The sequence below is a fragment of the Sorex fumeus genome, unplaced genomic scaffold (assembly GCF_029834395.1).
Source record: "Sorex fumeus unplaced genomic scaffold, SorFum_2.1 ptg000043l, whole genome shotgun sequence".
Taxonomy (NCBI): Eukaryota; Metazoa; Chordata; class Mammalia; order Eulipotyphla; family Soricidae; genus Sorex; species Sorex fumeus.
The window spans coordinates 7,840,344-7,857,451 of NW_026606100.1; the positions used below are offsets into that span (position 1 = coordinate 7,840,344).

Below are 17,108 nucleotides of genomic sequence, written 5' to 3' on the forward strand. Positions count from 1 at the left end.
TAGTTTTAGTTTAACTAAACTAAAGTTTACTTTAGTTTTAGTTTTACTTTAGTTTTAGTTTAACTAAAAACTAATTTTTTAGTTTTTTTTTAAATTTTGGGGTCATACCCTGTGGTGCTGTACAATCACTCCTGGAGGTACTGGGAATCAACCCAGATCAGCCATATGCAAGGCAAGTGTCTTACCTGCTGTACTGTCTCTCCAGTCCCTGAGGAAACATATTTTATTAGATTTTATAATGTGGAATATTGTAGTTTGGTCTGTTCACAAAGCTGTATACATAGAAAAATTGCACAAATGTTTACAAAAACAAAAGGAAATATATTATTGAAAGTGACTACGTGTGATTTCTGTAGCCTGGTTATTATTTAAGAATCCTTTGTTTGCTGAGCACTAATGCACAAATAATAATAAGATCCCATTTATGACTAATACTGGTATTGAGAATTAATCAGTTTAATTAATTGTAGGTGATTCTACATGAGGCTGATCATGAAGGGTTTTAAATAGGAGTTTAAATCCAACCCCATCAAAAAATGGGGTGACGAAATGAACTTTCTCAAAGAAATCCAAATGGCAAAAAGGTGCATGAGAAAATGCTCTACATCACTAATCATCAGGGAGATGCAGATCAAAACAATAATGGGATATCATCTCACACCATAAAGACTGGTCCACATCCAAAAGAACAAAAGCAACCGTTGTTGGGGGGGGGATGTGCAAGAAAGGGACCCTCCTTCACTGCTGGTGGGAATGCCGACTGGTTTAGCCCTTTTGGAAAACAATATGGAAAAGTCTCAAAAAATTAGAAATTGAGCTCCCGTTTAACCCAGCAATACTCCTGAGAATATATCCCAGAGAGGCAATAAAGTATAGTCTGCACTTGTGACTATAGTGACATCTGCACTTGTTTGTTCATTGCCACACTGTTTACAAGAGCTAGAATCTGGGAAAAACCTGAGTGCCAGAGAACAGATGACTGGTTAAAGAAACTTTGGTACGGGGGCTGCAGCAATAGCACAGCGGGTAGGGCGTTTGCCTTGCACATGGCGGACCTGAGTTCGATCTCCAGCATCCCATATGGTCCGCTGAGCACCGCCAGGAGTAATTCCTGAGTACAGAGCCAGGAATAAGCCCCTGTGCATTGCCGGGTGTGACCCAAAAAGAAAAAAAAAAAAGAAACTTTGGCACATCTACACAGTGGAGTACTATGCAGCTGTTAGAAAAGCTGAAGTCATGAAATTTACTTACAAGTGGTACTACATGGAAAGTATCATGCTAAGCGAAATGAGTCAGAAAAAGAGGGACAGACATAGAAAGATTGCACTCATCTGGGGAACATAAAGTAACAAAATAGGCGACTAACACCCAAGAATAGCAGAGATAAGTACCAGGAAGTTTACTCAATGGCTTGGAGGCCAGCCACACATGCTAGGGCAAAAGGCAGCTCAGATAGAGAAGGGAGCACCACTCAATACCTCTATTGCAAACCACAACACCCTAAAGAAAAGAGAGCCAAAGGGAATGTCCTCCCATAGACTTGGCGGGGGGGGGGAGGGTTTGGGGGGGTGGGAGGGCAACTGGGTTCATTGGTGGTGGAGAATGGGCACTGGTGGAGGGATGGGTACTTGATCATTGTATAACTGAAATCTGAACACAAAAGTTTGTAAGTCTACAACTGTTCCTCATGGTGTCTCACTAATAAATAAATAAATAAATAAATAAATAAATAGGAATTTAAGCACCTAAAGACATTTCTTGTAAGTAAATAAGTAGAGGAAAATGAATTGAATTTCTGCCTTGCTACATCATGCAATATGCTGCCAAAGGGGTTGATTTGGTGAGTATCTTGCTGAGCAAAGTTAGTCAAAAGGAGAAGGATGGACAAAGAGCAATGTTCTCTCCTATTTGGGATAAAAAGTAACATTGTAAGGAAATAACAAATGCCAATGGAAACAGAAACTGAAAACTTATCTTTAGTAGAAAAAGCTTTACTGTTAGGGGGCTGTGGATTAGTGGTTGGGGAAATAGATGGGGTGAACAGTGGAACACAGTGGAAGGTGACTCTAGTGGAGGTTGTGTTGCTCGAATGTTCTACACATGAAATCTTGCCATTATCAGTATTTAGAATCATGGAGCCTAAATAATGTTTTTTCAACTAAAAATTAAACAAATGAATTTGTATGAAATATCAAAGTCCTGGTGAGCACTAAAACTTTAAAGGCATTTTGGTGTTACAGCAAAAGCACAAAAGCCATAATGTTGGTTAAGATACAGTCTTAGATCTTTAAAATATTGCTTCGCTAGTCATATTTTTTGTTATGTATTTACTTTTTAAAAATCTATTTAATTTTTTTCCAATAAGATGTTTAAATTTGGGGCTGGAGTGATAGTACAGAGGGTATTCTACATTTGCTTTGCACACAGCCGAACTTGGTTTGATCCCCAGCATCCCTTATGGTCCCCCAAGCATGGCTAGGAATAATTCCTGAATGCAGAGCCAGAAGTAATCCCTGAGCATCACTGGGTGTGACCCCCCCAAAAAAAAAGAAGAAGAAGAATTTTTAATTGATTATTCTTTATAGTTTTTCATAATCTAGTAACCAGTTTAGAAATCTTGAACTTAATTCGAAAGATCCAAAATTCAGTCACCACATGGTCAGGACAGAAGGACAGAACCAACATCAATGAATAGTTTTAGCTAAGATTTGGATATTTTGAATTTAGAACAATTTTAAGAACCCCCTGATAATTTTGCAATGTTTGCCTTGTTAACAACAGAATAGAAAGAGCCTAGAGACAAAAATCACTGTCACTGTCACTGTCATCCCGTTGTTCATTGATTTACTCAAACGGGCTCCGGTAACATCTCATTTGTCCCAGCCTTGAGATTTTAGCAGCCTCTCCTTACTTGTCTTTCCCAACGCTGTTGTATTGAAGGCTCTTTCAGGGTCAGGGAAATGAGACTCGTTATTGTTATTGTTTTTGGTATATTGAATACACCACGGGTAGCTTGCCAGGCTCTGCCGTGCAGGAGATCCCCTAATACATAAAGAAGCAAGAAACAAAAAACTGAAACCTCTCCGTGGATTCATGGACAAATCTAAAAATTGCAGCACATAACACATATCCAGACCAAAACATGCACGTAAATACAGCTCATAGTTAGCTGACCCCTCAGAAAGTCATTAGGGTCATAGGGTTGGTAGAAGAACTCACATATTTCTCTGGTTTCTGGCAATAATTTATCCTATCTTATTTTAGCTTCCAGAAAATATTCTAGTCTGTGCTATTTGTTAACTGTAGCATGGTAGCACTGTCCTCCCATTGTTCATCGTTTTGCTCGAGCAGGCACCAGTAACATCTCCATTGTGAGACTTGTTCTTACTGTTTTTGGCATATAGAATATGCCACGGGGAGCTTATCAGGCTCTGCCATGGGGGCAGGATACTCGCAGTAGCTTGCCAGCCTCTCCAAGAGGGGCAGAGGAATCAAACCCGGGTCGGCCATGTGCAAGGCAAATGCCCTGCCCGCTGTGCTATAGTTTCAGCCCTATTTGTTAACGAGTCAAATGAAATATAAACAGTTTGATTACTATTTCAGACTCTAACCTAGCTTCCAGAGTTCTCACAAAGTGATGAAATGAGGAGGAGGGATTCCAAGTGATGCTCAGTTGGTCTGGGACCTACAAAGACAATTTTTGACCATCTGGGTCATCAGTTCAGTGCAAGAACCCAAGAATGCAATACTATTTAAGCCCTACAGTGCAGAGAATACCCAGGCCACCCCATTGCTTCTGGGGGCCTCCAGAACCATACCTGAAGGTTTTTCAAGGTCTCCAGGGAAGCTTCTGGAAATATTTGGGGGAATAGGTGGTGCTGAAAATCTAAAATGAATCAATAGCCTGCCAGGCACACACCCGAACCACTGTGCTATCTCCTGGCTTTTGAAGTGTCTTTTAGAGCAAAATTCCCTTTTTTTTAGAGTACCCTTTCATCTTGTAAACAATCACAGAAGTAACCACACATAGACAGATGAATCAATTCACACATCCTCTTCCTACTCTTAGAGGTTTGAAAATTTTCTCATCTACAGAGACATGAAGCCCAGACATAGAGGAATGGAATTTTGAGGGCATGTACCCAAGGCAGTGTTTTTCCCATTTATACAAAAAGAAGTAGTCCCACACATGGAAGATTGACTTACCCACTGCTATTTTTTTTTAAGTAAAACAGATTTTATTTGGAGGGTTTTTTGAATGCATGGAGTGGGAGAGAATGAGAGAGGGAGAGAGAGAGGGAGAGAGAGTAACATGCTCAAGAGAGAATGTGGGCATCTCCAAGAGAGAGACCCTACACACATCCCAGCATTAGATAGGAAAGCATGAAAGTACACATCTCAAGAGGGGAGATGTGGGCAACACATGTGCTCAGGCACCTCATGTACTCAGCCACACAGGTGCAAGCAGCACACAGGCTTGGACAGCATATGCGCCCCCACCACTATTTCTTAAAACCCACTTAGAGTGGCATGAGAGGCAGTGTTCGACTGGGAAAGAGAAGAAGACAAGACAATTCTAAGGGCAAAAAGAGCTCTGTTGACCGAAGGGCTTACCCCAAAGTTTTCTGATCCAAGACGGCTTGCCACAGTAGACTCCACTCCTTACGCACTTATGAAATTTGTAATTTCGAAGGACTCAGTTCCACTGTGACTCAGGACCAATCAAATGAGAGACAGAGATGGGTTGAGAAAGAGCTTTATTGTCAACAAGTCACCAGGTTAGAATGACTTGTGAATTCATGTCTACAGAAGGAAACCATCATCTTGTCTTTATAGTCAGTCACAAGAATCCATTTTTATAGAGAAAGCGAGTGGAGAGACACATTTTTAGGAAGGGTGAATTCTAGGTCAGTGGGTGCCAGAACCAACAATTGAATCTCCTCAAGGGCTGGTTTCCTGAGACTCACTCTATTTTATCTAAAAACCTAAAAAAATAATTAGGGGAAGGATAAACTGAGGACAATCTATTCTTATCTTTAGGCTTGGGGCAAGACAGTTATCTTTATCTAATATTGATTTTTGGTTTTCAGGTTTCACTGATTTTCAGGTTCTTTCACAATTGAATAACATTTGCTATTTTACTTTATGCTAGTGACTCTTGGTAACAACAGTTTTAGAACACATTTCCTGAAGTAATCTGATTTTATAACATTACTGAAACACAGAGTGGCATATAATTGCTAATTACAAAATTTTTTAGTGACTACTTCAGCATTTTGTCTGCCTAATGGCAGACATAACATAGGACAGAGTAATGAACTAAGGAGAAAATAATAAGTCTTTGGGTAATTTTCTCAATCTCTGGACTAAATTTTCTTGTCTCAGGAGTGGGCTGGAACGATAGCAAAACGAGTAGGGCATTTACCTTGCACACAGCCGATCTGGGTTCAAATCCTCTGTCCCTCTCAGAGGCAAGCTACTGAGAGTTTCCTGCCTGCATGGCAGAGCCTGGCAAGCTCCCCGTGATATATTTGATATGCCAAAAACAGTAACAATAAATCTCACAATGGAGATGTTACTGGTGCCTGCTCAAGCAAATCAATGAACAATGGGAGAACAGTGCTACAGACAGTGCTACAGTGCTTACAGGAGTATTGAAGTTGGTTGTGATAATCCCATCATTAACCCTGGATGAAATGTCTTCATGAACTGAAAACAACTGTATTCTCAGCTTGATTTGATTTTCTATAAAATCATATCATTATCCCTGGCCACCTCGATTACCTCCTGGATAATCTGTTCCTTCCTAGATCTGTAAGAATAAATAATGACTCATGTAAAGCTTTCCATTAAGATAAACTGTTCTTCACACCTACTCTTCAGCCAAGTTGGTGACCCCAGAACAAGCTCTGAAAATAAAAGGAAGTTAACTATGATTGTTCAAGTTTACAGTTTGCTGTTAGGTATGAGGGTGCAACTAGATTGTCTTTATCTTTACAATGTAATAATATACAGAAAATAGAAAACACACACACATGCGATGTTCTGAAAAGTGAAGTAATTAGGGTACAAATATTTGCCCTGCAAATCAAAAATTTCCTTATCTTATATCCAATTAGTATCCACATGTACCCTTTGAAGTTGGTGGGACCCCACAGATAGCTTATTTGAGACATAGTTACTCTCATCTAATCTGCCTCTGCAACCCTGAAACCCAGCTGGGAAGGCCAGGACTGATAAAGTCTGCTATGGGCCCCAACTTGCCATAGGCCCTGACAACCCTACCAGGTGGCCATCAAGCCACACCTGATGTCCACTGGGTCTGGGCATGGGAGTTGATCCCTACCACCAGATATCTTAGGGTACCACAGACTCAGACTGGAACAACAAATTGGTTTTTGCAGGAAAGGAAAGTCAGTCCTAGAAAAAGGGTTGGAAAGCCAACCCTTACCCAGGGTTGCTAGGTTCTTGTCTTGCCTTGCAAAAAAGAATTTCAGGGGTAATCAAGCAGTAAAGTAAAACAGATTTTATTGGAGGTTTTGGAAGGGGAGGAGAGAGAGAAAACGAGAGTAACGTGCTCCAAAGAGAATGCAGGCTCTTCCAAGGGCAGAGAGAGCTTTAAATACACCCCAGCATTAGATATGGAAACAGGAAAGTACACATCTCAAGAGAGGAGATGCGGGTGACACATTTGTTCAGGTGCTACGTGTCCTTGGCCACTGGGGGCACAAGCAGCATATGCCCTTGGGCAGCATATTCGAGCCCTGCCTTTGCTCAAGGTGACTTTTACAGGATTTTTCCAAGCCACCCCCACATGGGGTTTTCTAACTAAAAGTTTGTTGGCTAGGATTGTTGCTAAGTGGGTAGAGTTGGGAGTGGTCTGCTTTGAAACTCCTTTTCTTGACCATTGCTCCTGCTGGATCTTCTCTCAGAGAGTGGGTCCAGTCTTTTCTGGTGTAGGCTAGCTGAGGGTTGATCAGATTAAAGGAAGGAACTGAGGGTTCTCCAGTAATTCCCTTCAGGCCCTTTCTGTAGGAATGGTCCAGTCTCCTCAGGGCCTGCTGCTAGAGAAGTTCTTATCAAGTCTTGCTTTCTGTATTGACAAGGTAGGTCAGACTTAGCACTGGTGGCTTTATTACTTCCCAGAAATTTTATTGCCTTGATGTGGGGGCGGTTCTTCCTTAATTTTTCTACCTACGTCAGAATGAATCATTAATTTTACTATTTATAATTCAAGAATTATGTTCTTAGCAAAGTCTTTCTTTCAAAAATTTCTCATCCAATCAATCAAATCATGCTAATTCTACTTTCTAAATAATTCTTAATGTACTCTAAATAATTCTTAATGTGCTTTAAATTATTCTTAATTCTATCAGCATACCAATTTTGTCCAAATTAGTTCATATCTGGCTCAAATTAAACTAGAAATCTTAAAATTTCCTTTTTCTTTTCTATTTTTAAAGCTACCAATTTAATATCCTTTGGACATTAGAGTAAGCTTATTGATCAATTTAATAATGTCATTGCTTCATTTGAAATCATTATGGACCTGCCATTAAAATTCAGAAATGGAAGCAAATACTCTATATACTACTAGAACATTGTGGTTACTAACATGTCTTCATGTGCATGTATACACACACACACACACACACATGCACGCTCACACACATAAACACAGGCTACAATCATAGTCATTTCCCATCATCCCCAAAAGTAAGGATGACTATCAGTCTCAGCAATATTTTAAGAATCAATCACAGTCAGAAATTAGTGACAGATGAGGGAGTGAGAAGGAATGAAAGAAAAAGATTTTTGATCCAGATCAGGGATCAACAAGCTTTTTCTGTACAGTCATACATTTCATAGGATACATGATCACTGCTGTAAGTCTTAGTGTAGTTCATAAACTGCTAAAGCAGTAAATAAATAAAGTAAATAAAGATAGATAAGGGCTATTAAAGCTTCATAGATTCAAATTTAAATTTTACAATATTTCTGTCATAAGTATGATTCTACCTTTGGTTTGTTTTAATCATTAAAAAATGCAAACAATTTTCTTAGCTCACAGAGTATCTAAAAAGTAGACAATAAGTCAGATTTGATAATTATAATTTGTCAATAAGTTTTTAGATTGTTGATTAGATATTACTGCAACTTTTGAGAGAAAGGAGGAAGAATAAAATAGAGAAGAAAAAAATGAAGACTAGACTTTGCTTATGTTCCAAGAAAGGAAAGGTAAAAGCAATTTAAGGATTGCAGAGAAGAGAATATGTGTGTACAGATTTTACACATTCTGCAAAACTGAATTTACAATTTTCTCTTTGTTCTTTGAGAAAAGGTACAAAATAATTTAGATTGCTCCTTCAGGTTATCAGGAAATTTAGATGACACTAAAATTAAAATATCATTTAGTATTTAGTATACACAGAAAAATACTTATTAAAATCTCTACCTATTGAAGTGTTTAAACAATCCTTCCCCCACCACCCCTCCCTCGTCTTACCTTGAAATTTAGTGAAGTTAATTTCAAAAATAAAATTCTCCACCCTAGATTATCTTATCTACATTTTTCCAGTTGATAACCTTCAAAAGCACATGCTGCCTTTTTTTTTTTTATCTTAAGCTTAAAAAAAGACTTAAAGCCTTGTTAGTTTGCCAATTGGATACTTGGATCATTGTATACTTGGCAATGATTTAGCTAAATGTATCCAAACCATGGGCTGGAGCGATAGCATAGATTGTAGAGCATTTACCTTGCATGCAGCCAACATGGCCGACCAGAGTTCGATTCCATATCGGATCATATTTGATATGCCAAACACAGTAACAAGTCTCTCAATGTTACTGGGCTTGCTCGAGCAAATCGATGAACAACGGGAGGACAGTGATACAGTGAGTGATCCAAACCATTATTTGTAATTCTCTCTTTAGAAACTTCTGCACATGAGGCAAGAGTTTTATAATGCTTTATTTTTTATTTATTTTATTTATCTTTTTTATTTTATAAAGTAGTTCACAATAAGGCTGGAGCGATAGCACAGCGGTAGGGTGTTTGCCTTGCATGCAGCCAGCCCGGTAGAGCTGGGTTCGATTCCTCCACCCCTCTCGGAGAGCCCAGCAAGCTACCGAGAGTATCTCGCCCCCACAGCAAAGCCTGGCAAGCTACACGTGACGTATTCGATATGCCAAACACAGTAACAAGAAGTCTCAAAATGGAGATGTACTGGGCCCGCTCGAGCAAATCAATGAACAATGGGAGGATAGTGCTACAGTGCTACAGTTCACGATCATGATCATGATCATCCTGTTGTCCGTCAATTGCCTCGAGCAGGCACCAGTAACGTCTCCTTTGTCCTAGCCCTGGGATTTTAAAAAGTGCCATATTCAAGGCTCTTTCAGGGTTAGGAGAATGAGACCCATCATTGTTACTGGTATTTGGCATATTGAATACACCACAGGGAGTTTGCCAGACTCTGCCGTGTGGGCAGGTTATATTCGGTAGCCTGCCAGGTTGTCCAAAGTAAGAATGAGATAACAAGATGTCACGCAGCCACAAATGCGGCCATGCACTTCCAGAAGCTGGGTTTTATAGTCTCTGGGTCTTGGCCATTGATGGGAGTACATGGCGCTGGTGGCCAGTTGGTGGGTGTGACCCCGGCCTACTGGAAGATGGAGGATCTGGGTGGAGGATGCTCAGCCCTGATCCGAGCAGGCTTGGAGATCTCAGCCCTGGGACCCGCATGCCTTTGTTCCTCTGCTGGTACCTTCATGTGTGTGGAGAGTGGTCTCAGCATGATGGTGGCTGGTTCTGGAGGTCTTCGGCTACCGGAGTTCTGCTTGGGATGGGGAGGGAAACTCAACCCGCTCCCTCCAAGGGGCCCCAGCGAAGACAGCCAGGCGTGGGGGCAGGAGACTCTGCTACAGTTCACAATATTTAATTACATTTATTTATTTTTATTTTATTATTATCATTTTTTTTTTGGCTTTTTGGGTCACAGCTGGCGATGCACAGGGGTTATTCTTGACTCTGCACTCAGGAGTTACTCCTGGTGGTGCTCAGGGGACCATATGGGATTCTGGGATCAACCCGGGTCGACCGCATAAAAGGCAAATGCCCTACACACTGTGCTATCTCTCCAGCCCCTAATTACATTTAATATTCAAATCCCACCACCATTACACCTTCCTACCTCCATTACACCTTCCCACCACCATATTCAGGTGTTTCTGAAGCAGAACCAAAATAATATAATATTTCCGCCTAAGGCTGGTTACCTCCTACTTTGAATCCCATCAAATGTGGTGTGGTACTCTTGGACTATGGACAGGATGTGTCTTATGAAGTATTGTGAGGTTGTGAATGAGGCTTTGTGGGTGAGACTTGGCCCGAGCATGTGGACAGTGACTCTGAGCATGGTGGCAGTTGAGTTCTAAAGGTATTTAGCTGCTGGAGCTGGGTCCCTTGGGGAGGGGAGGGGCCTCACCCGCACCCCTCTGGGGCTCCCTGAGTAAAACAGCCTGGTGCGGCATCCAGTGGTATGGTTATGGCAAGCGTCATATTACGCTCCTTTCTGGGAAAGGACATGCGATCTCAATGCTTTATGTTTTAGTACTGCAATAACCATTCTGGAATATATGGTAGTAGAAAGCACATTGGTCTGTGCTTTCTAATTTAATTTAATCCCATTATTAAAACCTGCTGTTTGCATTATACAAATTGATGCAGGTAGATACACAGGGAAAGGTGCTAGCAATGAAACTTAGGTCAACAAAATTTCTGTGAGGAAAATTCTAAGGCTGATCCACCTTGTCTATGTGGAAAAACAGAGACCTGATAAGAGCTTCAGCAGTGGACCCTGCGATTGGACTCCTCCTTACGAAATTCCTCAAACCCTTGGAGCTCTTCCTTAATCCAATAAAGTTTAGTGATTCAGCCCCAAGAAGACTCCAGAATATTCTGGATCAAGACAACCCGAGAAGCGACTATATAAGCCTATAAAAGCCACCTTGAATAAAGGCAGGGTGCACATATGCTGCCTGAGCCCTTGTGCTGCCTATGCTCACATGGTCGAGCACATGTGGCACCCAAGCACATGTGTTGCCCGCATCTCCCCTCTTGAGATGTGTACTTTCATGCTTTCATGTCTAATACTCATGTTTAGTGCATTATTTTCTCCTCTCTCTCTCTCATTCTCACCCCCTCCACACCTTCAAAAAACCTCCAAATAAAATCTGTTTTACTTCACTGCTTGTATACTCCTGAAATTTTTTTCTGTGAGCGAGACAAGAACCCAGTAATCCTGAGTCCCAGATGCCAGAGGCAGATCGGGAGAAAGTGACTGTTTTTCTCCTTCCCACTTCACGTGAGCCACCCGTGGGGCCAACAGACATCAGAATGTTCTCATTGATGTTGGTGGACCCCACAGGTGACCCACATGAGTCAGGAGGAAAAGACAGTCACTTTCTCCTGATCTGCCTCTTCCACCCGGGACCCAGGGTTACTGGGTTCTTGTCTCGCTCACAGAAAAGAATTTCAGGAGCAGACAAGCAGTGAAGTAAAACAGATTCCATTTGGAGGATTTTTGAAGGAAGGAGGAAGAGAAAGTGGGAGAGTAGAGAGTAAGAGATAGCAATGTGCTCAAGAGGGAACGCGGGTTTCACCAAGGGTGGAGGGCCCCAACACACATCCCAGCATTAGATAGGAAAGCATAAAAGTACACATCTCAAGAGGGGAGATGCAGGCAACACTTGTGCTCAGCTCAGGCACCACGTGTGCTCTGCCATGCAGGTGCAAGCAACACAGGCTCAAGCAGCATATGCATGCCCTTCCTTTGTTCAAGGTGTCTTTTATAGGCTCTTCTCTGATTGTCCTGATCTGGAAGTTCTGGAGTTTTCTCGGGGCTGGATCACATTTTAATCAGATTAAGGCAGAGTCTTCTGCCCCTGTGCCTGGCTGTCCTCATCTAGGCCCCATGGAGGGGGGCGGGTTGAGTTTCCCTTCTTGCCCCACACAGAGCCCCGGCAGCTGAAGACCTTCAGAACCAGCCACAGACATGCTGAGACCACTCTCCACACGTCCGGACAAGCATCATGCATGAAGGAACCGGCAGAGGAACCCAGGCATGCGGGTCCCGGAGCTGAGATCTCCAAGCCTGCTCGAATTGGGACTGGGCCTTCTCCATCCAGATCCCCCATCTTCCAGTAGGTAGGCGTTACACCCACCAGTTGCGGATGGCTCCAGGTGGTCCCATCATGGGCAAGACCCAGAGACTATAAAACCCAGCTCCTGGAAGCGCACGGCCATGAATGCAACGTCTTATTATCTCATTTTTACTTTGGAGAACCCAGCAGGCTACCGAAAGTATCCTGCCCGCACAGCAGATTCTGGCAAACTTCCCATGTCGTACTCAATATGCCAATTACCAGTAACTGATAGATCTCAATCTCCTAGCCCTGAAAGAGCATTGAATATGGCTCTTTTAAAATCTCAGGGCTAGGAAGAAGGAGACATTACTGGTGCCTGCTCGAGGCAATCAACAAACAACAGGATGATCTTGATCATGATCCTGAAGGGAGAGGTCCCAAGGATTTGAGGAACTTCATGAGGAGGGGTCCAACCTCCTTAGGGTCCGCTGAAGGTCTTATCAGGTCTGTTTTCTGTATCCACAGGGTGGATCAGTCTTAGGATTTTCTTCCCAGAAGTTCTCTTGACCTAAGTTTCATTGCTGAGGGCCTTTCCCTCTCTACCTGCCTAAATGATCATCTTTCTTAAGTCTTCTGCTAAAGAAGACTTGGCCCAGAGTATTTCCAAAGGCAATATATTTTTTGTAGTAAAATATTATTGATAGATCAATAACATTAAAGTTAAATTTAATGAAGTACTAATCAGCTATAAGAAAAAAATGAAATCATGCAATTTGCTGCTACATGGATGGAAATGAGTGATATCATACTTCAATGAAGTCAACCAGAAGAGGACAGATATAAGAATGATCTCTATAAATGTGTGGGATATAAAAATAACTGTGGGAATAAAGACTGGTCAAAAACAATAGAATCTGAGAACTGGTTTATAGAACTGAGCTTACCAAAGATGTGTCTGTGTTCGAAGGGGGTCTGTTGAGTCCACCCCCCACCAAGACAATGGTGGAGGGAAGGGAACAGGACACTGGTGGAGGGTGTGAGCATGGACCACTGTATATATATATATATATATATATATATATACACACTGTACATATAAACGCCTATAATTAACAGTACTGTAAATCATAGTGCTTAAAGGCCCTCCCGTTGATCGTCGATTTGCTCGAGCGGGCCCAGTAACGTCTCCATTGGAGACTTTGTTGTTACTGTGTCTGGCATATCGAATACTCTCGGTAGCTTGCCGGGCTCTCCGAGAGGGGCGGAGGAATCGAACTCGGGTCGGCCATGTTGGCCGCTTGTAAGGCGAACGCCCTACCCGCTGTGCTATCGCTCCAGTAATGTAATTTTGAAAGCTAAATTTTTCTAAATCCCCAAAAGATGTGTGGAGACCCCAATTTTCTGGTTACTGGAAAGTCTTATGTGAAAGTGATATAGTAGGTAGATTAGGGAAGCCCCTCTCCCCTCCACCCCACCACACACACACACACACACACACACACACACACGCACTTTAAGGCAATGAAATTTCTGGGAATTAATAAAGCCCAGTCTGACCCATCTTGTGGATACAGAAAGCAAGACTCAAGCAACACACCCTGAGGACCCCTCCATACAGAAAGGACCTGAAGGGAATTACTGGAGAACACTCAATTCCTTCCTTTAATCTGATTAACCCTCAGCTAGCCCAGACCAGAGAAGACTGGACTCACCCTCAAGAGAAGATCCAGCAGGACAAAGGTCAAGAAAAGGAATTTTCAAAGAAGACCACTCCCAACTCTACCCACTTAGCAATAATCCTAGCAACCGATTCTTTTTTTTTTAATTTTTATTAGTGAAACACCATGAGGTACAGTTGTAGACTTACAAATTTTTGTGCTTGGGTTTCAGTTATACAATGATTGAGTACCCATCCATCTACCAGTGCCCATTCTCGACCTCCAATGCTCCCAGTATCTCTTCCTCCCCCCCACCCCCACCCATCCCACCCCAGCCCTGTGGTAGGGTATTCCCTTTTGTTTTCTCTCTCCTTTTGGGTGCTGTGGTTTGCGAAAGAGGCATTGAGTGGCAATCATGTTCGGTCTATAGTCTACTTTCAGCATGCATCTCTCATCCTGGGAGGATCCTTCCAACACCCTTTACTTGATGCTCCCTTCTCTATCTGAGTTGCCTTTTCCCTAGCATGTGCGGGAAGTCATGAAATTTACATACAAGTGGTACTACATGGAAAGTATCATGCTAAGTGAAATGAGTCAGAAAGAGAGGGACAGACATAGAAAGACTGCATTCATCTGGGGATCATAAAGTAACAAAATAGGAGACTAACATCCAAGAATAGCCGAGATAAGTACCAGGAGGTTCACTCCATGGCTTGGAGGCCAGATTCTTATTTAGTTAGTAAACCCCACGTGGGGATGGCTTGGAAAAACCCTGTAAAAGCCACCTTGAGCAACGGCAGGGCTCACATATGCTGTCTGAGGGCATGTGCTGCTTGTGCCCATGTGGCCAAGCACATGTGGAGGAGCACATATGTCACCTACATCTCCCCTCTTGAGGTGTATACTTTCATGATTCCATATCTAATTTTGGGTTGAGCTAAAACTCTCTCTGCCCTTGGAGATGCTCATATTCTCTCTGGAGCATGATATCCTCTGTCTCTCTGTCTCCATCTCTATCTCTCTGTCTCTCTCTCACTCTTTCTCACTTTCCCTTCCTTCTCTCTCTCTCTCTCTCTCTCTCTCTCTCTCTCTCTCTCTCTCTCTCTCTCTCTCTCTCTCTCCCCCCCCCCTCCTGTTGTTCATCCATTTGCTTGAGCGGGCACCAGTAACATCTCCATTGTGAGACTTGTTACTGTTTTTGGCATATTGAATATGCCATGGACAGCTTGCCAGGCTCTGCCATGCGGGTTGGATACTCTCGGTAGCTTGCCGGACTCTCCGAGGGGGACAGAGGAATCGAACCTGGGTCAACCACGTGGAAGGCAAATGCCCTACCCGCTGTGTTATCGCTCCAGCCCTCCCTCCTCACCTTCAAAAATCTCCAAATAAAATGTTTTACTTCACTGCTTGTCTACTAAAATTCTTTTTTGTGAGGCAAGACAAGAATCCAGTAACCCTGGGTAAGGTCTAGGACTGATTTTCCTTTCTTGCAAAGAGCAATTCATGGTCCCAGTCTGAGCCTGTGGTTCCCTGAGAAATCGGGTGGTGGGGATTATTAGCTCGCATGCTGCGAAGGCCAAGTGGACATCAGGTGTGGCTTGACGGTCACCTGGTGGGGCTGGCAGGACTCTGGCCAACATCACATTTAATGCGATAGCACAGCGGTAGGGCGTTTGCCTTGCACGAAGCCAACATGGCCGACCCGAGTTCGATTCCTCCGCCCCTCTTGGAGAGCCCGGCAAGCTACCGAGAGGATCTCGCCCGCACAGCAGAGCCTGGCAAGCTCCCTGTGACGTATTCGATATGCCAAACACAGTAACAACAAAATCTCCAATGGGAGATTTTACTGGGCCCGCTCAAGCAAATTGATGAACTACGGGAGGGCCTTTAAATATATTCCAAAAAATAGAAAAATTGCCACAGACTTTATTGTCTAGGTTTTAATGTGAAAATTTTGTTTTGGGTTCTCACCCAGCTATACTTAGGTGACCTCTGGTGGCATTTTGGAATCAAACCTAGAGCTCACACACATACATCCCTGGCCCATCGTTGTTGATAAAGATATTGGCATGATAATTTTTATATAAATTTAAATTTTTTACTGCTACTGATAGAGATTATGGATACTCTTAATTATATTGATGGTTTATTAATAGAAATCTTAGAAGTTGTTCTATATCTCAAGTGGACATCTAAATGTTCATAAAAATTTAGCCTCTTGAGGTGAATGAGTTGGAAATTTTGAGAGTAGAATTTTAACTTTCTTGTGGTCAAAGAAGTTGTCATTTAGACAGGCCACATTGCAGCCTTCATTTTCTACCGGGGAAGTAATAGCCTAAATGAAAATAACAAAGAAATAGTATATTACATTTTCTTTTATTTTGAGTCTGATAAGACAGTAGGTAAGGCTCTTGTCTTGCATGCAGCTGACCTGGGTTTGATCCCTGGTAACCCAAAAGTGATTATTGACTGTAGAGGCAGGAGTAGGCCCTAAATAGAGAAGGGTGTGGTGTGGCCCAAAAAATAACAAAATATAAGTTCACTCTAAAAGTAGAATTAGATAATATGATAAATTAATGTTTTAAGATAGAATTGCCCATCTGGAGAAAAATTAAATTTATTTAATTACTTATGGGTAGGGGACGACCAGAGCAAGAGCACAGCGGTAGGGCGTTTGCCTTGCGCACAGCCAGCCCGGTCGAGCCGGGTTCGATTCCTCCACCCCTCTTGGAGAGACTGGCAAGCTACCGAGAGTATCTTGCCCATAGGGCAAAGACTGACAAGCTACCCGTGATGTATTCGTGATGTATTGTGATATGCCAAATACAGTAATAAGAAGTCTCAAAATGGAGACGTTACTGGGCCCCCTCGAGCAAATCGATGAACAATGGGAGGACAGTGTTTGGGCTGAAGCGATAGCACAGCGGGTAGGGCATTTGCCTTGCATGCGGCCGGCCGGGCTGACCCGGGTTCAATTCCTCTGCCCCTCTCAGAGAGCCCAGCAACGTACCGAGAGTATCTTGCCTGCACGGCAAAGTCTGGCAAGCTACCCGTGACATATTCGATATGCCAAACACAGTAACAAGTGTCACAATAGAGACGTTTCTGGGCCTGTTCAAGCAAACCAATGAACAACGGGAGGACAGTGACAGTGACTTATGGGGCTGGAGTGATAGCACAGCAGGTAGGGTGTTTGCCTTGCATGCAGCTGACCCGGCTTCGATTCCTCCAGAGAGCCTGGCAAGCTACCGAGAGTATTCCACCTGCAGGACAGAGCCTGGCAAGCTCCCTGTGGTGTGGTGT

At 42.7% G+C, this 17,108-nt stretch overlaps 1 protein-coding gene across 1 annotated transcript in view; it reads right to left on the reverse strand.

Annotated features, from left to right (window-relative positions):
• The window catches only part of LOC130029798 (gastric triacylglycerol lipase-like), a 35,398-nt gene extending 30,759 nt beyond the window's left edge, over window positions 1-4,639 (reverse strand). Inside the window, exon 1 of the mRNA XM_056120824.1 lies at window positions 4,603-4,639. The gene's annotated coding sequence lies outside the window, so the exon portion shown is untranslated. The remainder of the gene's footprint in view (window positions 1-4,602) is intronic.
• Window positions 4,640-17,108: the final 12,469 nt, after the last annotated feature.